This window comes from Periplaneta americana, chromosome 4, assembly GCF_040183065.1.
Source record: "Periplaneta americana isolate PAMFEO1 chromosome 4, P.americana_PAMFEO1_priV1, whole genome shotgun sequence".
NCBI lineage: Eukaryota > Metazoa > Arthropoda > Insecta > Blattodea > Blattidae > Periplaneta > Periplaneta americana.
In genome coordinates, this window is record NC_091120.1 from 93,767,145 (window position 1) to 93,794,811 (window position 27,667).

At 34.7% G+C, this 27,667-nt stretch overlaps 2 long non-coding RNA genes across 3 annotated transcripts in view; one reads left to right on the plus strand and one right to left on the minus strand.

Moving 5' to 3' along the window:
* LOC138698055 (uncharacterized) overlaps positions 1–27,667 on the minus strand; it is a 347,446-nt gene that overhangs the window by 266,197 nt on the left and 53,582 nt on the right. The gene's annotated exons all lie outside the window — the stretch shown is intronic.
* Positions 7,346–27,667, plus strand: part of LOC138698054 (uncharacterized) — a 271,336-nt gene continuing 251,014 nt past the window's right edge. For both annotated transcript variants that reach the window (XR_011331672.1, XR_011331671.1), the window contains exon 1: positions 7,346–7,480. This is a non-coding gene — a long non-coding RNA (uncharacterized lncRNA). The remainder of the gene's footprint in view (positions 7,481–27,667) is intronic.

The window sequence follows — 27,667 nt, forward strand, 5'->3', positions numbered from 1 at the left end:
TATATGATACTGGTACTACTGATATTAAGAGTTAATGTATTGCATTTTTCACTTAATTTCATAATCACTTCAGTGGATGTTCTCCACTCAATGTTGTGAAAAAATTCAAAAGTAAAAACATGTAGATAACGCAGGGACTTATCTCATGTATTAAAAAGAAGAATCTATGTGTAATGTGTTGCAATGTAATGATCCTCATGTTCTTAAATACTGCAAAAAGTACAGTGTAATTTATAAAAAATTGTGAAACAGGGAAATAGAATATATTTGAATAGAAAAGTACAAAATTCAGATAATACAATTAAACCTATTCGGAATATTATTAAATTTAAACTTGTAGATATCCTAAGAAATAAAATATTTTTTTCATTAAAACCAATGATTATAAAGTAGAGGATCCCAAATCTATTGCAAATTCTTTTAACTTATTATAGTATATAGTACAGAAATATTATTAACAACTTAAACATTCAAGATTTTGCAAAAGATACTGCAATAGGTTGCTTAACAGATGCATTTAAGAATTAGTATTAATATATGTAATTAGTCAATAACTGCAACAGTGCTTTTTCATTCAATCATAACATGAATAAAATTGAATGCACATTAAATGAAACACTATTGCAAACACGTAGATAAAATAGTTAAAATTAACTGAAGGGGTGAGAATGAAATAATCCAAAGCCATACTTTTAACAAAAATTGTTTTGTGCGAGTGCATTTCTTACACATACGGGAAAGCTATTAATAAAATATTGTAATAATTACTCAACATATGACTTAGCCTAAGGACTCTAAACCTTTGTAAAAGTTTGTCTATTATTACATATATTTTTTAATTTCATTTTAATTGTTAGTTTTTAATATATATGCATTTACCTTGTATATGTGTGTATATGTGCATTCATTAGATTAACGTTTATAATATTATAACTTGTAATTTTGTATTGTTTGCGATCATTAACACTTAATCTCAGGACTTTGTAAATCTCTATTTCAACGTTACTTAGCTATTTCAACGTTATTTAGACAAAAAAAAATCGTTGTGTAGACTAAGAATCGAACTCGCACTTTTCTACACAACACGCAGAAGTCTTACCGTCTGAGCTATTGAAACGACATGAAAGCGTTCCTTTCTGTGAGGAGTGTCGATCTAGTCATGAAGGTCCATTGTCGATTTAACTACACGATTTATGTATATATTTATCCTTTATTTACGTAATATCATATTTTTTGCAGTTTTTGAAGTGAATTTCGGAACGATGCTAGTAACAAACCAAATAGCCTGAATTTAAGTAACTCAATATTCGTTATCTTGTGTATCGGTGCTCTGGTCTCCGATCATGCGCATTGTCTTACATCTGAGACTTAGGAATATTCAATCGTCTCATCCTTTTCCAGGGAAACTGTACGTAATTCTTCACTGCAATGCACATATTCAAAGATGATGTATCTTACATTAAATTTCCAGAGTTAATATATCTCACTATAAAATAATTGTGTATTTACATGTTTAGACATTTCCTATTTCAATGATCATTCATTATATTTTTTCAATGCAGGATACAGGTTTATTGGAACCGCAGTATACTGCTCAGTGTTTACATTAGAAGCATACTCTATCCTTTGCAAGTCCAGTCTATACGGCGTGCGCAGTAAACCTTGCGATTCTCGTGGCAATTCACGAAGTCTAGTGATGAGGGTACTAAGAAAAGGCTCTGATAAATCCAAAGAGATTGCATATAAATCACTAGTACGTCCAGTAATGGAATATGGTGCTGCATGTTGGGATCCTTACAGATTAGAACATATTAAGACAATGGAAAAGATTAAAAAACGGGCTCTCAAGTGTTGTCGGAAAAATTCACCATTAAAATGGGACACACTCACGGACAGGTGAACGCGAATTAGATTATGCGCAATGTTCAAAACATACAAAGGTGAGCCTGCCTGGAGAGAAATAAAAAATAGGTTACAGCCGCCAAATTACTCTTCAAGGAACGACCACTCATATAAATTGAGGGAAAGAAGACAGAGGACGGACACTGGAAAGTTTTCTTTTCTCAATCTTACTATCAGGGACTGGAATGCTTTACCTGCAGACTTACTGAAGGCTTTACCAACAACCAAAAATGTATTTAAAAATAGGCTTAGGACTTTACTAATAGACAGTAATTATACACAGTATTTAAAGGGTATAAATTATATTTTGTTATTGAAGTGTTGTGTCAGTGAAGAATTGTGTTGTGTCAGTGAAGTGTGTTGTGTAAGTGAAACGTGTTCCTGTCAGTGAAGCTTTATAGTTTATAGTGGCAGTGCAAAGTATTTGAACAGTGAAATGTTTTTGAAGTGTTAGCGAAATCAGGATAGAATCAGTGAAATGTGTCGTAGTTCCAGTGCAGTGAGTGAGTTGAAAGCGAAATTAATGTAATGTGGAAAGGTACTTGTGCAGATATGAACATATCAGACTCGTGGGTTTTAGTTCGAACTTAGATTTAGGATACAAATTAGCCTAGATTTATTTTAAATGTTATTTTAAGTGATCGTGCTTCATTTAATTTAGGATGTTCCCTGTTGTTATTATTATTATTATTATTATTATTATTATTATTATTATTAGTATCAATTATTAGTATTATTATTAATTGTATTTTTAATTAATAAGTTTATTATTGTCATTATTGAGTGTAATTAGTTACCACTGCCATCGGGTCTATACCCATTGCACTGTGAATAAATACATACATGTTTAGAATTAATATTGAGCCAAGAATTTACATACAGTAGCAGTAAATAATGTGTACAATTTTCCTCCTATTTCCCCCTCTGTTTTTTTATTTCTCATTCTTCCTTTTCTTTATTTTCAATAGTAACTTACATCTATTTTTGCTTAAAAACAAATTATCGTCAGTAATTCCGCATATATATTTTATAACACATCCTTCTTGTAATGTTATTTTATATATATTCATATGTAAAGAGTGATTCACGAGGATTTACCGTCCTTTACAGAGCTTATTTCCGAAGATATTCTGAGCAAAAAATGTCGTACAAACATGGGTCCTATTCTCAATATTCACAGAGTTACGTTTCGTTATTGAAACGAATTGCTGTGAACGCGTGATCTTGGTCAGCGTGCAGTCAGCAGCCAGCGCGAGCGCAACGGAAATCAAAGATAGCCGTATGCAGTTACGTAGAGCGACGAGTGCCGTTCACAAGTGTGCGGCCAAGTGTACTCAAGCGGACGGCGACATTTTTTTTAATGTGTTGTAAACTCTCCAAGACTGTAAATTAGGATGAAAAATTGAACTGCAAATAATTAAGTCGATGGAAGTGGTGTGATCTGTAAAAATGATGTTGTGATAAGTGCGTAAAAATGATGTAGCTAATTTTCTAGTTAAAAGTAGAAAAATATGTCTGTACGAAGCAACTAAGGAGTTCACAGCACATTTTTAGCTTCATAATACTTGCCAATTAAAGAAATGATACTTATGAATAGTTCATTCTCTATTTGCATTATTCTTTTACCTTCAAACTAAAGAAAAAATGTATTTTACAAACAATTTTAAATTAGTGTAACTCTGAAAATACTGAGAATAGGAACTACTGTATGTTTATGTGATTTTTTTGCTCAAAATGTCTTCAGAAATAAGCTTCGTAAAGGACGGTAAATCCTCGTGAATCACTCTGTGTGTATATTATATATATATATATATATATATATATATATATATATATATATATATATATATATATATATAGGCCTATGCATTCAGACTCTTTATCGAAGTTTACATGCAGTCTTAAATCTGTGTTTCAATAGTATTTACATTTATAACCGGTGTGGATGAAATTAACTATTACGATTACTTTGTGAAGATACGGTGCATTTAGCTATTGTATGCTTTAGTTTTTATGCACAGCTTACTGTTAGGCCTAAGCATTGAATAGATCACTATCACCATCATATCATCATCATCATCATCATCATCATAATCATCATCATCCTCCTCGGATTGCATGTAAATGAGATCAGGTTCCTGATAAACGTGACAAAAAAAACCAAATAACAAGTAAGAAATAGGCTTACTATGACAGAAGAAAGAGGTAAATTGAAACTAAATGAAAAAATATATAGGCTTAAGTAACAGTTAACATGTACGCAATGCGAATGAAAAATATTCAATAGCTACAAAACTTTTAAATTATGAACCTCTCCTGGGAAAAGACAGTTTTGGTATGCCGAGAAACTTGTAAGGGCAATACAACTTCAAGTGTTTGATTACATAATTCGCTTTAAGTGTGCAAGACAAGGAAACTAAACTTCAAATAACACACACTGAAGTCACATTCTGTCAGTGGATTGATAGACAAGGCCGGTTATAGAGACAGGTTTTCTCGGGATACACCTATTTTCTTTTCACAATATTCCATAAGCACTCCATGATTTTCCTACTACTACCAACTCATAAGGAACAGCCTACTCGGCCTTATCAGACACTGTAAAATAATTTCAAACACTAGTTTCTTTTACTCCATTGGATGTTAAATGTATTTTTATTTCCACTTAGCTGAATAGGAGTAGCCCTATAAGCTTATTCCGTAACGTAAAAAACAGCCAGTGTATTGTTGACACGGTAACTCGGGTATCCCGCGGTTCTAAACCTGGGCGATCTGCCACAACAATACACTAAGCCGATGTAATGAGTTCACATCCTTTCTTGCAAGCGGACAAAGGAAGGAGAAGAGATTTTGAGCCACAATAAATCCCATTGAAACTTGTAAACCATTTCTGTCACCTATTGGGCCGATAGCTTTGGGTGCATTCACAAAAGATTCGCATGGGTCTGACTTCGCACAGTTCACGTAAAAAATGAGTCCTGAACTATGACCCGACTTCTTTCTCCCCGATTTAGTATTTTTTGCGACACTTTTATTTACAGGATTGTACAGATTTTGCTTTTTTTCATTCTGTTCATTGTAGACTCTTGTAATCCCAGTGTATGTTTAGGGCAGGTCGTAAGTCTCAAGTATGTTTACGGTACTCCATTCGAGGAGTGAATTTTTAGGGTTGATTACGGATAAAAATAAACGAACCTGTTAAAGTAATCTGGTTCAGTTACGGTAACTTCACAGACATCATTTGTAGTGTTCAAATATAACAGCTAAAAAGAAAATCATAGTATAGCCTATTAACAAAAAACACACTCACTACATAGCCTACACACACAAAAATCACACATGTAGTCTACAGTCAGGCCTAGATTCTATGTTTTTTTTTATAAACTTCAGAAACATGAACATTACGACAAAGTGAAAAGACGCGACTAGAAGCATTTGGAATGTGGATATGGAGAAGGAAGGAGCGTGTGAAATGGACAGACAGAATAAGAAACGAAGCTGTGTTGGAAAGAGTGGATGAAGAAAGAATGATGCTAAAACTGATCAGGAAGAGGAAAAGGAATTGGCTGGGTCACTGGTTGAGAAGAAACTGTCTTCGGAAGGATGTACTGGAAGGAATGGTGAATGGGAGAAGAGTTCGGAATAGAAGAAGATATCAGATGATAGACGACATTAAGATATATGGGTCATATGAAGAGACAAAGAGGTAGGCAGAAAATAGGGAAGACTGGATAATGCTGAGTTTGCAGTGAAAGATCTGCCCTTGGGCAGAACATTATGAATGAATGAATACATAAGTTACATACATACATACATAGGCCTACATGTGTTCTGTCTATGGACAGGTCTTTCACTGCGAACCCAGCATTCTCCAATCTTTCCTATTTTCTGTTTTCCTCTTAGCCTCCGCATATGATCCACATAAACTATCTTAATGTCGTCTATCATCTGATATCTTCTTCTGCACCGAACTTTTCTCTCGTTCACCATTCCTTCCAGTGCATCCTTTAGAACGCAGTTTCTTCTCAGCCAGTGACCCAGCCAATTCCTTTTTCTCTTTCTGATCAGTTTCAGCATCATTCTTTCTTCGTCCACTCTTTCCAACACAGCTTCATTTCTTATTCTGTCTGTCCACTTCACATGCTCCATTTTTCTCCATAAACCACATTCCAAATGCTTCTATTCGTTTCTCTTCATTTCGTCGTAATATCCCATATTTCTGCCCCATACAGTGCCACACTTCAAACAAAGCACTTCAGTAGTATTTTTCTTAGTTCTTTTTCCAGAGGTCCGCAGAAGATTTTCAAGTTATATATTCATACACAATAAATAGACCTACATCCACATGCTAGTCTATAAGCTTATCTACATTTTGGATAGCCACAAATTAATTGGGAACTATGTAATTACAATAGGTCTATGTTTGTAAGATGGCCTAATTAGATTTATATATACGTTACGTCGATATGCAAGTCTATTGTGTATCATTGATAATTATAACAGAAAAGCGGATGAAATGTTAAAGTTCATTCATTTCAAAAACCAGAAACATTTTTCTTTAAGGGACTTATAGTAATGATTAATACAATGGGTAGAATATGTAGCGACTGAATACAAGTGCGCAAGTTCGATCCTGGGCTGACAAGAGGGAATAGGCTATACCTATTCTCTTCTCTGTATCTTCCTAAACGGATAATTACGGTGTCCACTGACATTGATGGAAAGAGACTAGAGCTACATTACATTTTCTCATTTCATATTTCTGCGGCGTGCATATATGCTAACATTGCCTACCGGTAACTTGTTTTAATTTTTTGTAGCTAGAGTGTGATGCAGTATTTTGGTGAAATGAAGGTTTGTCAAAATAATGTATTAGTAACTTATCTGTCTTATTATTATTATTATTATTATTATTATTATTATTATTATTATTATTATTATTACATATAGATTAGAGTCTACAAAATATGTATAGTAAAAATGCGAAATTTTGCTGCCGATATGAACCGTCAATTTACTTCCAGAAAGAGGATTGGTTTGACAAGTAGCCTACAACAGATTACATTAACAGCACATAATGTAGTTTTAAGAATCTGGCAATAATCGATATTTTTAGTTAAAACAGTTCTCTTTTAAACTGTTTTAGGCATTTTGGAACTTACTGTACAAATCCAGACATTTTAGATCATAACATTACGTCAGTCTGAAATCCCGTACAACAAGGTTTTTGTCAACGACGTCGGGGACATAAAGTTTTACTGCATATAGTTCATGAGCATATTGCCATAAAATTTTCGTCCATAACTTCTTCCCCCCTCTTCTCCCGCCTTAAGTAAATTATCTCTATAACACTATATTAACATGTCATTAGAAAACAAGGGAAGCCTGGGCGCGCTGCGATTTTGTCAAAACTCCCACCACTAACGCCCTCAGTATCTGGTGCGGGAATATGCTAAAACACCAGACAGTCGACGAGTGGATGCAAGCGTACGTATGGTGGCGAGCATGTGGGGTTTCATACGTCTTCAAAGTGCTGGAACAAACGATCCGAATTCTTCAGGAAATCTTGCAGCAAATGGTGAGAAATTCTGTAGAAATAATGTAGTGATACTGTAGTACTGTGTGTTGTCTTAGATACTTTATTTTAGAATAATACTCTAAATACACATCCTTCAGAACGAATCGTTCCTCGACTTTAAAATCGATAGCGGAGTATATGCGCGTTGCGGAGTGGCAGGGGATGATATTGACTTTAAAGGGGTTGGATCTCAGTTGCAGGCCCTTGTATCTCTCCACCATCCCTGACGTTTCAAAACTGACCATGTTGCTGGACTGGCTGGTCATTCTAAACGGGGTGAAAGAGGGATGGTTGCAGAATGGCGGCAGTGGTGGGGAAGAGGGGGAAGGGGTTTCCCTAGACCATTTCATGTGTCCAGGGCAACAGGATCTTTTATCCCCCTCCCAAGTCTCCATAATGCCCCCTCTGAACGCAGTTCGGGCATGCGCAAGGCCAGTGTAAGCACTCGCAGCATCATTCTCTATGTAGATATATATTTCTTTTCTTGCGAATGGACCACTAACACTGCCCGTCTCCCTTTTTATTTTCTGTTCCCTTGAAACCGATATAGTTTTTACTCTCGCCAACAACAAGTTGTCATTGGTCAGTCCGAATATTTCCGACCCTCCCCCACCCTTTGAATCTCCCCTTCTTTTATGCATCCCCACCCCCTCGGGCTGCACTGTCCTCACCTGAAAATGTAATATTGTTACGGGATGACAGTAGCCGTATCATGGGGAAATATGTTTCCTTGCAAGTCTCTGTGCTATCAGATCTTCCGGCGCTTGCGTGGCCGTCCATCCCCTCTACGTTCGACTTCAAAAATGTCTACAATGTATTATCTAAATGTGCGAACAAATCAATAAGATGTGATGCTAAACAAATTTTTAGTCCACATGTAGGAGAAAGCTCCCGTTATTGAAACTGGTTTATTTACTTCCCTTATTTTGGCTTAATTTTTAATTTTATTGAATTAGGCCCTACAACCGTAGATACAAAGCATACCAATTTCAGTAAACATGACAAATACAAAGGCTGAATGTATGATTTACAACGTATGAAGTACAATGACTGAGAAAAATTACATATTATGAAAGATATAAAAATGTAAATATAAATAACATTATAACGAAAGATACAAAAACATACAAATATAGTCGAAAAATATTGTTAAGTATGATACGGGACTCTGATGTAACTGATATCATTATGAAATAGTTCCTTGAATAATATTATAGAACCTCTTTCCTTTCCTTACACCAAAGTACATTAATTTCAGATTACTTAAAATTAGAGATGGTAGAATTTTGCAATCACATTGAATCTGAAACTGCCCAAATGCTGTCAAAATAAGTTAGGCTAATTTTATGTTTAAAAGCATGCTAAGCATATTGCTATAGCTTGTTAATCCGCGATAAAATGTGACGTTGAGTATAAAATGCGAAATGTACCTATGTGTTTTTGCTAAATAAGAGAGAAAAGAATCTAACTAAAGACCTCGCTACATACAGGCTCTCACAATTATTTCAAATAGTTTGGCTCCCGTCCATGTTAGTTTTTACACTATGAACAGCACAGGAATGTGACCTACCTGACACTCTCTTCGCTGTTATCTATATCGTTATCTCGAATTTTCAACTAATGTGTCTGGTGCTGTTGGTAGAGTATTTGCTGTCTATTCGATATCTTTAGGTCCAGTGTTCACTCACAAAAAAGTTGTAGATAGTAGGGAGATCGTGATTGAGTAACAAGATGGCTCGGTATAAAACCACATCATATCTCTTGGTATTTTTCTTAATGAACACAATTTCACTTTGATTTTATTTATTCTTTTACTCATTTATCATTTATAGGTTTTTAACTGAAAAATCTAGAAAATGAACCTGTTAACACATTGATGACATTGAATTTCTACCATCAAATTTCAATAAAAATGTTCCATCCTAAAAGTTACAAAATGTTAAATTCCAACATTAAATGTGCTATAAAACACTAAATTTGATTTATAAAATGCTAAATATTTAATTTTAAGTTTCCAAAATTTACCATATTTAGTTATAATTAATCATGTCATTATTTGATGTTATCAATAAGAACGAAATAGTTTCAAACTTCTAATGTTTTCGTCTGTCTTCATCAGTCTTCATCTGTTTATGGAATATATCCGCACAATGTAGTACAATGACATTTTCTTCAACATTTAGGCCCTGTTAGACTAACACTTAGCACTAAGCTTCTTGATTTTGATTTGGATAGTCATATGAACTGGAAAACATGGTAGAACATATTATTTCTAAATTGAGCTTTACTTGTTATGCATTAAGGTCCTTATATATAATTATCCGTATAAACTCCCTTAAAATGGCATACGCATTCGGATCCATATTTGAAACACGCATAAAGTATCATTATATCCAATAAAATAACTATTTGGAATGTATTAAGTCATTTTCTTTCATTTACATTACCTTATTCCATTATCTCCTGGTTTAGTTGCCTCAAGAGCGATGCCTTATTGTTGTCATTTATGAGGTTCCAGCCAATTTTCGGACTGCTGACTAAACATAGGCTTCACATTTTGTTTTGTTCAGACTGTCATTCCTTATCGTTAAGTTTCACGTTGCTCAATGTAATGCGCCTTCTGAAATAGCCTAACTTGCATTGCTCACTCCAAATAAAAAATAAAATATAGCCTATTTATTTCTGTTTCAAGAAACGAAACATTCAGTCTTTATAAAATTAACTAAACTTGGTGAGTATGCTTTACTGTGCAGAGTTCTTACTTCAATATGAAGAATGAAGAGAAACAAAATCATCTATTAATTTAAGTACAGTAGCCTAATTATATTAACTCGGCAAAGTTTTCTCGACTATATTAAAATGAAGGATATGTAAATTACTCCTGTTGTTAATTGTCAGCTTCTTATCGATCTTTCTCCTTTCTTTCCACTGCTCCTCCTCCCATTCCTATGTCTACGAGACTACTGTTCTCCTTGTTCAATCTTCTTTTAATGATTTAGACATGTAATGTTTGTTCTGTACAGTGTTAACCTTCCAGTACTTCCAGTATTTTGTTATCTCTTACTTACTCACTTACTTACAAATGAGGAGTCCACTGCAAGAATGATGGATGTCATTTGGAACACTTTTGCAGGAGACGCAATTGAAAGTTTGAAATGCTTAGCGCTCAAAGCTTAACTGAGATATTCCGATCATTACTGGACAATGACTATCAGTGTTAATGCCATATAACTCTCTATGTACATTCTGTAACTTATGTCTTAAGCTATACATTGACAGTCTTGGTTCATTTTCGACAAGAAAGTGACATCCATCATTCTTGCAGTGGACTCTTCAAATTGCTTTTAGAAAACCCGGAGGTTCATTGCCGACCTCACATAAGCCTGCCATCGGTCCCTATTCTGAGCAAGATTAATCCAGTCCCTACCATCATATCCCACCTTCCTCAAATACATTTTAGTATTATCCTCTCATCTACGTCTCGGCCTCTCCAAAGGTCTTTTTCCCTCAGGTCTCCCAACTAACACTCCATACGCATTTCTGCATTCATCCATATGTGCTACATGCTCTGTCCATCTCAAATGTCTGGATTTAATGTTCCTAATTTTATGCTACATAAGAAGCAATATACATTGGCTCATTGAAGAAAGTACATGCATTATATTCATTTTCAGACAAATGTTGATTGTGTTGTATAAAAAAGTAACTGTAGGGAAATATTCCATGGAATAATTTTGTGTAAATATATATTTCTAAGTTGATAATTCGATAATAAGAAGCCATTCGTAACAGTTAAATGACATAATCTACCACTGCCACACACTGTAATTTACTGTGTATGAGCTACCTCTCTATCCATACTCCTCAACGTGGACTGAAATGTTGTGGGCTGCATTCAAAGTGATTCGGCGATACCTATTGCTTTGGACACGCATATCCTAGAGTATTATGCTAAGGCGCAGGACTTTTATGTCCGTTACTATTTTGCTTAGAAGTTAGTGAATTAATTATTCATTTACGTTTATCCATTATAACTGTAGACGTAGGACTATTTTATTTAAAAACGCTTTCAACTACAAGGGTTGTTTATCGATGAAATTGACCGTGAGCTACAAATGGCCGATAAATTTTGCCTGGCACCCTCTATCAGGGACAGAGTTCTTTTACATATCGCAAATCTACTATACGACTTTTTACAGCTTTACTTCCCTCACAGACACAGAAGAAGTCAAGATAAAGATTTTAAAACCTTTTAAAACCCATCTGCAAGAAATGAACCAAGGAAACTTGGATGCAACTGCCAGCTCGATAACTGCCAGACTACACAGGACGACTTATAAGTGGTATACTACTTCATTTTCTACAACTCATTAAGAATCTCAATTTTATTTTCCTCTATGTTTTTCCTTACAATTTTCCATCAGAATAAATAAGTAGAAAAAGTAGTGTGAGACAGTAGAAAAACAATTTTCAGATTTTCAGATGCTCAAGGAAACACACATCTTCAGGATTCTTAATACCGCTCATTAGCATGCATTATTTCTGCCCATTTGGGTGCAGTGATTTGTCCTATAATTAGGCTGCAATTAGACGGGTTTTATTTCCAATGGGAATCTGTTTCAAAGATCTCATTATTATTTATTATTTTTTGGCATGTAACGTCTATATTCGACCTACACTAAAAGCAAATGAAACGATTGTGTGGAACGGAAATGGATTTCGGTTGCCATGGAAATGCTTACGTCATATCCGATAAAATGACAATGTGAATCAGTCCATTGCTATGCACAAAGGAAGACCGCATCCTACATAACCTACGGTCCGTCCCAGAAATCTGTGGAGTAGAAAGACGAAACGAGACCTCTGTGCAAGTAGTATGTGGGAGAGCTAGGGCCAATGACTATTCTAGGGAAGGCATTGAGTGAATGAAGCGAGCAATCGCTTGCAGGAGGGAATAATTTCTATCTGAACTCTACTCTCACGAACATCTTACCCCTTAGCGGACTCGAGCTGATGCTGCCCGCAATACTCTCCGGTACAGATAGACTCCGCCCCCATATGCGCGAAGTTACTCCACAGATTTCTGTGACGGACCATACTTGGAAAAGTTTATTACAATCCATGGAGGGATTGCAATATATGTACAGTATTTTAAAAAGTAATGTTATTCAATTGTACTTTAACATGGATGCGAGACAGACGCGTGGACATTAGGCTACATCGGTAACTACAGAATTTTAATACAAGATGCATTACTCACAATTTATATCTTTGTTATACTTCAGTCATATTTACCAGTTAATATTTTACGTCTCATTTATTTAGCTTTATTTCAATCCATTCTCCAGTATGGAATTTTAGTATGGGGAAATGCTTGTAATTCTAATCTCACTCCAATAATACTTATTCAGAAAAGAATAATTAAAATATGCCTTAATAAACCAATTGATTACTTATCCGAGCTTTAGTTCACAGATTTTAATGTTTTGAAAATTAAACAAATTTATTATATTGTTTTATTCAACTTCAAATTGTATCATCATAAATATGGAACTAAAAGATCCGATTTTATACGACTAGAGGAACCAAAGTGTTTCACAAGCACAGCTCTTAGCCATGGTACTTACTTTGGTCCAAGGTTACATAATAAAATAATTGAAAAATACCCAAATTTCGAAAATTTTAGCATCAGAAATTTCAAAAATAGCGTTAGGAATTTACAGTAGAATATATATATATATATATATATATATATATATATATATATATATATATACATACATGTATATATATATAAGTTAAATTGTTAAAATTTAAATTGTATTTTTAAAGTTAATTTTATCCTATAATATTTTTCTTGACCTAATTTGTGTCAAATAATTATCTTTGTTTGTTTTAAGTAGGCCTATGTGTTTAGACAACTCCATGAGCACGAGTTTTTACTCCTTCAGGGAAGAATTGAGACTGTATTTTTGTGCCTATCACCACGGCATGGCGCTTCCTCAGGTTGCGGATCGAGGAGACGGCCTCCAGATATGGAGGGTAGCTGTGAATATATTGAATAAGCAGTCACGGACAGCCGATGAGGGGTGGTCCTCCAGCTTGGGGGTTGGGCGAAGGGCTAACAACCCATCACCGTAAAAAACAGCTCGTTACGAATCCTTCAAATAAGCCTCGGAATGGGACTGATTCTCTGGCACGACCAAAATGCATAGGGCTATAGAGTTTTAGTTGGGAGGCTGGAGGGAAAACGACCTTTAGGGAGGCCGAGACGTAGATGGGAAGATATTAAAATGGATTTGAGGGAGGTGGGATATGATGATAGAGAATGGATTAATCTTGCTCAGGATAGGGACCAATGGCGGGCTTATGTGAGGGCGGCAATGAACCTCCGGGTTCCTTAAAAGCCAGTAAGTAACTTAAGTAAGTAAGTAGGCCTAAGTAAGTAAGTTATTTTACTAACAACAATAAACAATATGGATAGGCCTAAATAATATTTAGGGACCTACAAGATATTCTCATATGCTTATATCTACTACCTAGCCTACAGTGTATCAGTTAATTGTCTGTGGCTAAAAACAGTTCTTTACTTGCTCTTCTAATAGTAGAGCTACATTCGATTTAACTTATTTATTATTATTATCATCATCATCATCATCATCATCATCATCATCATCATCATCATCATCGACATTTATACCTTATTAGGTCATTTCGTTCATTAGATATACAGTAAGTAGCCTACTTAAATCTAATGTTATAACAAATTACATGTATTTATTCATATTCCATTAGATCTACCGTATTTTAATTGCTGTACAGACATTATACGCAATCAGGAATATCCTTAAATCCCCTGTCGCTTCTTCATAAGACAAAGATATAGGCTAAATGAAGCGGTCTAGAGAGTAGGCTACCCTATAGGCCTTTATCTCCAAAATGTTTATATCAGATAAATTAAATATTATGCAGCGGAGGCTGTAAGGTAAGTGAAGGGGCATGATTATTGTTCTTGTTTAGTTAACTATCCGAACACATGTCTGAACCTCACAAGCGATACCAACAAGATACTACTTATAAGGCAATTAAGCCAGGCAATAATGGGGTATGGTGGCTACTTCCTTTCCTTCTCCATTTCATACATCGCTGACTAGCTACACATTAGGGCCTACACTAATCTGACATGATTATAAATCAGAAAGAGTCCCTGCCAGAAGTGCCCTGCCACCAGTAATCAGGGTTCCTGTAGGCGTATAGACGTGCTTATCGAATGAATTTGAAGCATCTCTGAGCATTTCAACTCAAGTAGGCTTTTTGTGCACTCGTGGTGGAATGAGTTCCGTGCCTTGTGCTGTCCGGCTTAGCTTGTTCCATCATCTGCCGCACTACACACTTGCACAGCCACCAATTCCGTCCAAAGATTGCTAGATGGCAGTGGCACTGATTTATCATAGAAGACTCATAGATCTGCCTAAGGGGCAAAGTAACTCCTCTCCAAGTTCGTCCCGACCTGATGACTCATTTATATCTCTGAGGTACGGCAGACCACCACCAAATATAGGTGTATAGTATTATATACAGGATGATTCACAGGGTTTACCGTCCCTTACAAAGCTTATTTCCGTAGACATTCCAAGCCAAATATGTCATATAAACATTTGTCCTAATCTCAATATTTTCAGAATTACACTAATTTGAAGTTGTTTGTAAAATACCATTATTATTGAGATTTAAGGATAAAAGAATATTAAACATAAAGAATGAACTATTGAGGAGTATCATTACTTTAATTGGCTAGTATTCTGAAGCTAAACCTACGTTGTGAATTCCATAGTTGCTTCGTACAGATTTTTTTTTTCCGATTTTTAACTTAAAAATTACATTTTCTTACGCATTTATCACAATAATTGTTACAAATCACGTCACTCTTGTAAATTCTTTAAGACTGTACATTAGGATGCATAATTAAATTGTAAAGAATCAGGTTTCTGAAGTCGTATGATTTTTAACAATTTTTATGGTAAGTTCGAAGAATGGTGTCATTTTTAGTTAAATATTGAAAAATAAAATTTGTACAAAGCAATTAACAACACATTTTAGCTTCAAACACTAGTCAAATAAAGAAATTACACTTCTGAATAGTTCATTCTCTATTTATAATACTTTTTACCCGTAAAACTAAAGAAAAAAGGTACTTTACTAACAACTTCAAATCAATGTAACTTAGAAAATACTGCGATTAGGACAAATGTTTATATGACATTATTTGCTCAGAATGTCTTCGGAAATAAGCTCCTTAAGTGACGGTAAATCCTCTTGAATCACCCTGTATATAAGTTTTATATATATATATATATATATATATATATATATATATATATATATATATATATATATATATATGATAGCTGTATTTATGCTTCTGAACGTTGAATACCATCGTAAATATCTGAGGTACCGGTACGTCCCTGTATTGACTGGAAACTTCTTCATGGCGGAAACAAATTATTGTTCCGTGAGATTCCGTTATAAGCAGATTTTACTGTGTAACTAAATTAATGATAACGTTGCTTAATAATATTACTATTCTGTATTAATTATAATTTTTTTGCTCTGTCATAATTTTCTTAGACACAGAGCCTCATTCTGAGAAGAAGAGACTAACAGTAACTATTATTTATACGTTGATAATTAACAATAATTGTATCCTACTTAGTACGCTACGTAATTTAAATATTTCAAAGACAATGAAAATTATACTGTAGTGTGTCCCTTGAAATCAACAAGAACACAGAAATGACCAAAATCATTATCCTCAGCAACAGGTACAACCAATAAATTTATATTTACGGAACGTAATTTTCATGGTCTCTACTTCCAGTAAAAGTATTTTTTATTTCGTTATGTTTACAATAGTAACACTAGTTGGCCCTAATAAATATGCTTAAATATTTTCATTCTTTCTTTAGGAATGTAGTAGGCCGTGATTGGGAATGAAATATGAAGCAATGCAAGTAAATCAAACTTCTTATGCTATAATAGCAGTATGCGTTATTATTTGTATTAAATAGTTTATTTATATATATTTATTTATATATATGTTTATTTATTTATTTATATACTTACCTACTTATTCATTCATTCATTCATTCATTCATTTTATTATTTGCGAAATACTCTTATTAAATATCACGCAAGATTTTTGTTTCTAACATTTTTTCACTTGTGTACTATTTAGCAATCCACTCCCGTAAATTGTACTCTTTATATTTGTAAATTGTTTGTAATTAATCTAATTACTGTTATTTTAAATATTATGCTGTAAACAACTATCCTAAATGGTCAAATAATAGGATTAGGCCTATAAGCAGTGGAATAACATAGACCTACTGACGTGTACCCCAGATTGAGCACCATTTCTTTAGGGAATCAACATTGTATCTGCGGAAGACAGTTAAAAAGCAATCGCATTACAATTTCCAAATACATTTTTAATTTCGATCTGTCCTCTCGGTTTCTACAGTTTCTGGTTTGCGGTAGAAACATTAAAGAAGTGTCGAAATAAATTAAGTAAAAATGAAGTTTTCATGTGTTTACGAATGTCACAACGTGAGTGGAGTAGCCTATCTGTGGCTTTGAAATTATAATATTCGTGATGAATGTCGAGAAGCAATAAACATGAAAGTCGAGCCTTTTACAGCGTCTGTATCCTCTTTGTGAACAAAATGAACGTGATGCCTGTTGGAACAAAGGGATCATGAAATTAAGCGACACTAAATAACCTTTCAGAATGGCGGAATGAGCCTATATGAATTGTAATTATGGCATCACAAAGAGCTGCACGAACATGTAGCCTGTGTGGCAGTGACGTGCGTGGATCTAATCAAAGTCATCGAAGCCGGATATTGCAACGTCGCGGAATATAAACACAGCGGTTGTTCTTTGAAGACACTCATCGTTTCTAGAGAGACTGGGAAGAAGATTATCAAAGCATATATTATACTTCAGTGTTCCTGTAACTTACAAATATCTATCAAAGAAAGGGACAAAAAATTGTGTTTGATCTCGACGAAGTAAAATAGGTGTTCTTTTCGTCACCAATTTCAGAACGTTTTTTCCGAATATATCGTTCCTCCGGAGACGTTTTCTTTCTCATGGGATTGGTCATTGGGATAGTAGAACACCTTGTATATTTTGAGTATACTCTACAATAACTAGTGCTGCTTATGATTAGGTTTTTCTCCGGAGCGGTTGTTTGTGCGCTTTCAATCGAAGACCTCCGGTTACCTCCGATTGATGCCGCGCAGGTTGTATATGTGCTGTGGCGCAGACATACATTTTCCGCTGAGCATTCCTTTAATCGGATCAGGTAGTGATTGGAGTCCGCTGACGTCCGCGTATCTTTTAGGATAAATGTGTAGTTTTTTGTTGTTTATTTTCTCTTTTTTATTTACCTCTATCTCTCTCTCTCTCTCTTTCTTCGGCTCTTCTTTTTTTCTTGTTTTGCTTGCAGTACTATGTTAGCTGACCCTAGTTTTGAAATTGATAGTATATATGGAAAGGCGTATTAGTTTTATGTCATTGATCAAATTAATAACATTAAAATTAACGAAAATTAACGCAGAAGTAAAGCTTTTCAGTAGCTAATGTATACATTTATAATTTTCCTGAAAACACTCGTTTATTTACAAACAGTTTTTGTCAATTATTATTCTAATCGGTTTAGTTTAACGTAAAATATATTAAGGGAGTTTCAGAATGGAACAAAAGAAACATGTGGTATCAATGGGTTAAAGTTTACTGCCCAAAATAATTTATTAAGATTCTTCACCAGACAGGATTGTGATCATTGTGTTAAAGGGTGCTAATATTTGAACTGTCTTTTCTAAAACGAGTCACTCTTCCTCTGCAATAAAACATATAAGCGGATATCAACTTAAGGATAATTGTAATTATATTATTACCACACGTTTCTTGAGTTTCAGAATGAAACTCAATATTTTAATCTGATAACTCAAGTTGCCTTTTAAATATTCCATAATTATGTATGATTTTTATTGCCTCGAAAGTTACGTTTTATAAAAATTTCAAGACTTTTTTTCTAGACTGTGGACCTTTGGAACAATAGCACTAAAGCAGTTAAAATTCGTATCAAATGTTTTGCGTAATTTTAAAACTACGAAAACGATGATATCATTAATTAACCGTCAATGTGTATTTGAATGGTAATAATTTATTTTTGACAGCAAGTACGAGTACCAAAACCGCGGCTCTTAATGTTAGCCTAAACACTTACATACCTACATTTTAAAATTTAGACCTACTCAGAGAATCTACCTAACCTGGTCCACGCCATAGAGATTTCCAAATACGGACCTGTTAGCGTCCTAGGAGCGTTTGGCTTTTCTGGCAACACAATCACCAACTCATATTTCATTTCAAGTAAGCGGCTCATTACTGAAGTTTGGAGTTTCATCTCGTAACAATATGCTGGATCAATCTTAGAGGGTCCTTTTTTGCTGAAATTCTTCTGCTTTTCAGTTTTTCGTTCGTAATGTTACTCTGCACACAAAACCACGAAATTATTTATTAGAACTTTTATATATAAATCAAAATAAACACGCTTTTTAAAAGAGTTCAAAAGTGTTTTGCATAGTTAAATTTACTTACTTAGTTTCTTCAAGTTCGCGATTGTGCGATCGCTTCAAATGGTCTAACAAATTCGAAGTACCACCACCCTTAGAGTAAATTCGCCTACAAAGTTAACAGCGTGCGACTTTATTATTATCTCCAACTAAATTAAAGAATTTACATGCGACGGATATACGATTTGGTGCCATTTTATTCCACTCACAACTACCCTCAGTCCGTACGCGTCGGTCGTCCTTGAGCTCTACGTCCTCCACCTTCGCTTCGCTCCGAACCACCGCATCCCTCCGTATGTTCCCTGTTCCACCTACGATAGTACCGGAGATCACCGGTGGAGAGTTTTATTCGTAATCTCCGATTCCTCCGCGGTAGTTGTCACTTCGATGAGCAGCACTAACAATAACTATAACTTGCTTACTTTAATATGTAGGCTACATATAGCATTGTTACGCCAGTTACATAAAATCTTTGTAAATAATAAGTTATTTAAGTAATTTCCATTAGCAAGGGTATTGTAATACCACAGTCTAGTATACACAGTCACGAAACTCAATACGTAGTAAATATGCATCCATAGACAGTTGCTAACCACTACGATCGCTAATATCGCCTCATTACAGACAATGCGAAATAGTACCGGCACAGTCGATTGTTCCTAGCACCCTCACAACTCAAGCTTTGTGACTGTATATATTAGACTGTGATAATACTATAACTTAGTAGAACTAATAATTTCTCATCAAGTTCTACATAGGCCTACACAGTGGACTTTTTTCTGTCGAGTATTCAATGTATTGCGTCCTTTCCATCGGAAAAACAAATAGGAAAATATTTGGCAAATTATTCCAACAAAACTTAGTTAAATTAATTGCATAAAAAACACAGACCAATCGGGGCCTATTATAAATAAATGTAATACCTTACTATCACTGGAGATCAGAAGAAACTTTCTTAGACTTCAAAAGCAATGAGATGATAGCTAGTGATAAGGATCTTTTACGAAATAGTCGTAGTAGTGGTTATTAGCAAAATATACCGAAATGCTCGTTGAACATATGCCTCACTGCTGCTTTGTGCATTATAATAAATTTTATTGTTAGGGAATTTTTACTCCACATTCTTGCAAGTTATTTAAATTCAAGCAAGTATCTCTTTACTATACGCATTGATTTGTATCAAAACATTACCATCTGATCTGTAGAAAATAAAGTTACCATTATTTTCAACTACTCTTAAATGCTTCACATACATTCATTCGAACTTTTCCGAATTCTGATAACTTGAAAAACCTGGTAATGTAAAACGAAGGAGGAGGAATAAGATCAAAATATGCGACAGCGACTTCAAGCAACCCAATAGAGAGAGAAATAAAAACTCTAGATTGATTCCACAACTTTAGCAAAACATTACTTTACTCTGACAACGCTGGATAAGCTTATGAATAGTTCACAGTCTTCGTCTCGCTAAGCGACAAACATAGAGCCGGAATTCTCTGCATTACATACAACAGTACTTTATTTAATAATAGTACTTTATTGCTAGAACAAAGATACATATTGTTTTTTATATATTGCAATAATTAGGACTAAGAACTGTATGCCGTTACATTGCGGTTCATGCGCCTCTGACTTTAGGTACCAGTACGTAATTGCTTTGGAGTATCCTAAGAATACAAGGATTAGAAGTCCATGAAGAAGTGCATTGCATCTCGGAAGATGATTCAGCAAGACGAGCAGATATTGTTGTCATTCATAGAAAAAACAGCACAGGAACAATACTAGACCAGACTATCAGGTTTGAAAGAGATGCACAACAGCCAAAACTTGCTGATGATGAAAAGAGAATCATCTATGAACCTTGCATTCCTTATTTTAGCAAGCAGTATAACGTCATGGCTAATCGTTGGTCAGTACACGGACTTCTTTTTGGAGTTCGTGGTACCATCTCCAAATACACCTGTAACCTTTTAAAATCAAAGTGATTCACATTTTACAATGTTGAGAAAATCCTTAGAGAAATTCTAAAGCACTCAATACAAATTTTGCAATTTCATCTCTATTTGAAGTAATATGATTCACTTTAATTTTCTTTTGAAATTTATTGTATGTATTTTCATTGTAAACTTTTATATATGTATTTGTTTCCTGTCTCGGGAGAAAATTAAACGCAGAATAAATATGGGAAATGCCTGTTATTATTCGGTTGAGAAGTTTTTGTCATCTAGTCTGCTGTCAAAAAATCTGAAAGTTAGAATTTATAAAACAGTTATATTGCCGGTTGTTCTGTATGGTTGTGAAACTTGGACTCTTACTTTTAGAGAGGAACAGTGATTAAGGGTATTTGAGAATAAGGTTCTTAGGAAAATATTTGGAGCTAAGAGGGGTGAAGTTACAGGAGAATGGAAAAAGTTACACAACGCAGAACTTCACGCATTGTATTCTTCACATCAGGAACAATAAATCCAGACGTTTGAGATGGGCAGGGCATGTAACACGTATGGGCGAATCCAGAAATACATACAGAGTGTTAGTTGGGAGGCCGGAGGGAAAAAGAGCTTTGGGGAGGCCGATACGTAGATGGGAGGATAATATTAAAATGTATTTGAGAGAGGTGGGATATGATGATAGAGAGTGGATTAATCTTGCACAGGATAGGGACCAATGGCGGGCTTATGTTAGGGCGGCAATGAACCTTCGGGTTCCTTAAAAGCCATTTGTAAGTAAGTAAGTAAGTAAGTGTTTTCTGGATCCTTGTGGTCACCCTTATCGAAGGGCAGATGCTTTTATTTTGCAAATCCGATGAGTCATTACTCTAGAACCCCCAGAAAGAGTAAGTCACATACTCGTGCTCAGGGGGACATATGAAGAAGAACCTGACGCCTGCTACAGTCACTTTCCATTGCAAAATGTTAGAATTTATTACGTTATTATTGTTGTTTTAACGTAACAAAATTAGTCTCTGAACACAATAGGCACACAATATTTTTAGTGTCGCCAGCGAAATAAACAGTAATGAAGTTTATAGGTGACAAGGTAATTGATTCTAACCACATCACGTGACCACACGCATAGGAAGGTGTCGTCAGAATAGTAGAATTTTGACGTAGTATGTGTAAAAATTCCGTAAATTTTGCTTCGAACGCTTTCATTCTGAGACAGATTTTGTTCTTCCTATTCTTCTTCTTCTCCTTCTAGCGTCTAGTCTTCCTTGATATTCACTTTTCGTTCCGTAAATTTTACAGACTTTTCCAGTTTTCTTTTCGTCCGGACGATTGTTTTCACGGTTTTCTAGAGGCGGTAATATTACTCATCCTTTCGACGTAATAAGGACAATTATTTTCTTTTTACTTTAAAAATTCAAACAAACTATGGTCACTGGTAAACACTTATTCTTCTTATATCTTTATTTCTCATATTAAAATAAAGTTTCTCTCTCTCTCTTTCTCTCTCTCTCTCTCTCCCTCTCTCCTATTTTTCTTTTTCTTTCCTTTCTTTCTTTTTCGCAAGAGTCTCTATATTACTTTATTATGAAGAAAGTCATGGCAATGAATTTTGTTTTATGTTCATGAATCCATCGTTCTTAAATATGGGAACAAGTTGCAAGTATGATAACCACTCGTCACCGTAGGCAACAACAACAACAACAACAACAACAACAACAATAATAATAATAATAATAATATTAACAATAATAATAACAGCTATAAAAATGTTATGCTATAGGCACTAACAAATTCACCTGTTCCTCTTTCACAGATAATTTCAGCTTTTCCTGTGCCTTCCCCGAGTTCTTTTCCTTCTAGATTTTTAATAATAAGCCGTTACGGGTAGTGTCGAGTCGCCCATTCTTGACAGATATTATTATTATTATTATTATTATTATTATTATTATTATTATTATTATTAATGTTACCATCAATTACTTACTCACAAATGGCTTTTAAATAATCCGGAGGTTGCCGCCCTCACATAAGCCCGCTATCGATTCCTATCCTGAGCAATATTAATCCAGTCCCAACTATTATATCTCATCTCCCTCTAATCCATTTTAATATTGTCCTCCCATCTACGTCTCGACCTCCCCAAATGTCGCTTTTCGTCAGATCTTCCAACTAACACTCTATATGATTTGTGGATTCACCCATAACCCGTAAGTGCTACATGCCCTGCCCATCTCAAACGTCTGGATTTAATGTTCCTAATTATATTAGGAGAAGAATACAAATGCGTGCAGTTCTGCATTGTGTAACTGTCTCCATTCTCCTGCAACTTCATCCCTTTTGGCCCCAAATATTTTCCAGGGCACCTCATTCTCGATCACTCTAAACGTCTGCTTTCTCTCTCAAAGTGAGAGTCTAATTTTCACAACCATACTGAACAACCGGTAATATACTAACTGTTTTATAAATCCTAACTTTCAGTTTTTTTGAAGGCAGAGTGAATGACTAATCTTCTCAACCGAACTGGCATTTCTCTTATTTATTCTGCGTTTAATTTCTTATCGAGTGTAATTTAGGCTATATTTGTTACTGCTGCTCTAGGGTATGTGAATTTTTCCACCTCTTCAAAGAATAAATTTTCAATTTTCATATATCCATTTCGTACTATGCTCTGGTCACAAGACGTAATCATATAGGCCTACTTTGTTTTCTCGGAATTTACTTCCAAACCTACTCTTGTTTCAACTAAATTCCCGTATTTTTTCCTAATAATTTGTGGATTTCCTCCTGACATATTCACGTTATCCGTATAAACAAGCAGCTGATATAACCCGTTCAATTCCGAACCTTCTCTATTATCCTAGACTTTCTAATGTCATAGGCTGTTCTGAAGCAAAGTTAAAAAGTAAAGATGCTCGAATTGGTGTCTTGCAAATACCAAATTCAAGATTATTATTATTATTATTATTATTATTATTATTATTATTATTATTATTATTACTATTATTATTATTGTTATTAATAATAATAATAATAATAATAATAATAATAGGGCCAATTATTATTATAGTTTATCCTAAACCACACTGTTTAGATTTACTGGCGTATTCCGGCTTCAGAACGTTCAGATTAGAAAAGTCTGAAATTTTATAGTTCTGCTCAACATTCATTTCGCTGTAGTTTTATTATAGTACGGTCGATGTGAGTGTAATTGGGTTCATTATCAAGATATTCTCATGTCGTTTCAATTATTTTATTATTGTAATATAACTCATACCAGATGCCTTCATTCTTTGATGACGCAGTAAAGTAAAACTAGCCATATATTATTTCACTCATGAGTTAATTTTTAACCCCTCTACGTTGCTTTGTTGGAGTTTATTTGAAACTTGAAATGTCTTTCTGCACAAATAATGCCTCTTCATCAGACGCCCATTATGAAGGAACAGCCGTCCTGCGTTATGTTGATGGCTGTGTGAAATTCTGCTTAGGTCATATTATGTCACAGAAGGGGTTTCCAGCTACGGGGGAAGGAAGCAAATGACCGCTCGTACTTCTCCGATGACGTGAGAGTGCATTATCCACAGAGACATTAAATTCTTGTCACGCCGCCACTTGTGTTCTTTTTCAGTTCGCCCTCTTTCTCCGTCCCTTTCTTCTTCTTCTTGTCTGTATTTTATTATTATCATTACATGTGTGACTCAAGTTCAAGGGTGACCAAGCGTTCCCTCAACTATTCCATGCATTCCTCAACGATCTTCCATTTCCCCATGTGGCTGTTGTAATTTACGCTTAATAATTAATAGGAACTTTAATTATTCACACAACTACATAGCTCCATCCCGATGGGAAACATCGGCTCTGTGCTTTGTATTTATTCTCATATGAGAATATTAAATTGCTTATCATGACTAGTATAATTACTCAGCTCTTCTGAAAACTGTTTTGATTGTTTAGAGTCTGAAATAAGATTGAGCCTATCATTAAACGACAAGCAAAATTGGATCATATGATATTCAGTAGGGATAATGTAGCCTACATCTAGGATTTTTACTTCTTTTTAGTAACCGTATTTAATGATATTGTTAAGTGGCAAGAGTGATGTGTTTTTCGTATTCAAGAGATCAGTTAAGCCTTCAATTAGCCTATATATTAGGCGCTCAGCGCACAGGTGATCCAACCCACAAAATTATATTTCCATTTTATCTGCCATGAAGGCAATTGGGGTGCATGGATGTAGAGCCCCATGCTTTCTAGACCTTGGCACTAGAATGAGGTGGTGTGGTCGGCACCGCGCTCTGGCCAGCTTTTACCCCCGGGAAAGACCCGGTACTCAATTTTATAGGAGGCTGAGTGAACCTCGGGGCCGTTCTGGAAGTTTGGCAACGAGAAAAATCCCGTTACCACTCGGGATCGAACCTCGGACCTGCCACTCCGTAGCCAGCTGCTCTACCAACTGAGCTACCCAGCCGCCTTATCTGTTTGTAACAGTGCCGAAATGCGATACACAAACCAAAAACTGGGAATGATGATTAGGTTGATTTACACTTTGAAGAGAACAATATGAGGAGCTCTTTAAAGCAATAAACTCAATATGCAAATTTTGTGGATTGAACCATTTGTGCGCTGAGCGCCTCATATGTCTGACACAGAAAAAAGTTGAAACTTGTTGACTAGTAGGCCTATTAGCCTATTTGTTTTTTTTTTGACTTGGCTATTTAACAATGCTGTGTGAACTACTATATTATTTCGTGTCTATGGAATTGGTGATGGCGAGATGATATTTAATGAGATGAAGTCGAGGATTCGCCATGAATTTCCTGGTATTCACCTTACAGTTGGGGAAATCCTTAAAATAAAATCCCATCCAATTAATCAGCCTAAGCAAGAATCGAACCAACTATATTTGTTTATTGCTTCTTTGCTTTTTATGATTAATTTATTTGTGATTTCTTCAATGATTTACTTGTTACATGCTAACCAATTACTTATGCTACGCATAAATGTTAGATGCAAATTTTATTTAATGTAGGCTAAATGAAGGGAAAAGAGCCCTGCAGAATATTTAAGAAATATGTGCATAGAGTTAAATGTAAATTTATATAGGCCTATTTCAGAATACCACCAACATCAAAAACGTCGTCATATAGTCATCATAAACCTTATCATCTACATCTACTATCAGGTAGTATATTTCACTTAACGATAGGCCTATATGTCAGAGGAAGAACAAATTGTTTTATAGATCTGAAGTCTGATTAGTGTAATATGCAACTAGTCAGCGATATATGCAATGGAGGGGGAAAGGAATTACTCAATTGTCTCTTGGCTTACTTGCTCCTTAGTGATGCCTTATTGGTGTCACTTATGATATTTCAATCTGTCTTTGGACAGTTGACTCATCATCATCATCATCATCATCATCATCACCATCATCGCAAATCTTCAAAGTCGACCTCTTTCAGCTATTATGTTTACATTCCTGTAATCAATGATAAAGAATGTCACAAGGAGGATTATCTGGCTATGTGACATCATAACGCTAACTACCGCTTAAGACACGACGGGTACAGACACAGGTAAAAGACACACATTCTGTCATAGATGATAATTCTCCAGTTATCTGCCGGGTATCAAAGCGAGTCTGCAGAATTTGTAGTTACACAAACCGAAAGTCACTCTTATGAATGATTTACATCGAAATATAACAGAATTCGCTAGTAAAAGTTCATTTCATATAATTTATTTAGACTAATGAATTACTCGTCAAAATTAGCATTATTATTATTATTATTATCACCATTATTATTATTATCACCATTATTATTATTATTATTATTATTATTATTATTATTATTTTCCAGACACCAAAACCTTAATTCTCCACTTCTATTCGAAGTCCTTAAAGGTGATAGTAGACATGAGATTCCTTCAGAAACAATATTAGCTTTCGTATTCTTAGATATGAATGGACGAGTACTCGTTAAATATCCTGCAACAGAAATTCTAAATGTCTTTCCTTTGGCTCCAAATGCATTAAAACTGGCAACTTGTACAGCAGTAAATTTGATTAATTTAATTTATAAATTTACATTTTGCACAATATTATCAAATATTTACCGTAATAATAATTATTATTGGTTAATCGCTGTTGGCCATATTAATATATATAATCAAAAATAAATAACGAATATTATTATTATTATTATTATTATTATTATTATTAGTTAGTAGTTAGTAGTTAGTAGTTAGTAGTTAGTAGTTAGTAGTTAGTAGTTAGTAGTTAGTAGTTAGTAGTTAGTAGTTAGTAGTTAGTAGTTAGTAGTAGTAATTGATTGTAGTAGTAATAGTAGTAGGTATTAATAGAGAAGTATAGTAGCCTTATTAATAGTAATAGGGAAGTAGTAGTAATATTACTAGCAATAGTAGCAGTAATAGTACTTGTAGTAATAGTAGTGGCGGAAGTAGTAACAGTAGTAGTGGTAACAGTTGTAACAGCAGCAACAAAGTAGTAAGTTAGTTGTAGTAACACATACAGTCGACACATTTGATCAATATTTATTGCTTTTATTCTCTATAAACTTCTATTTTTATCAGGA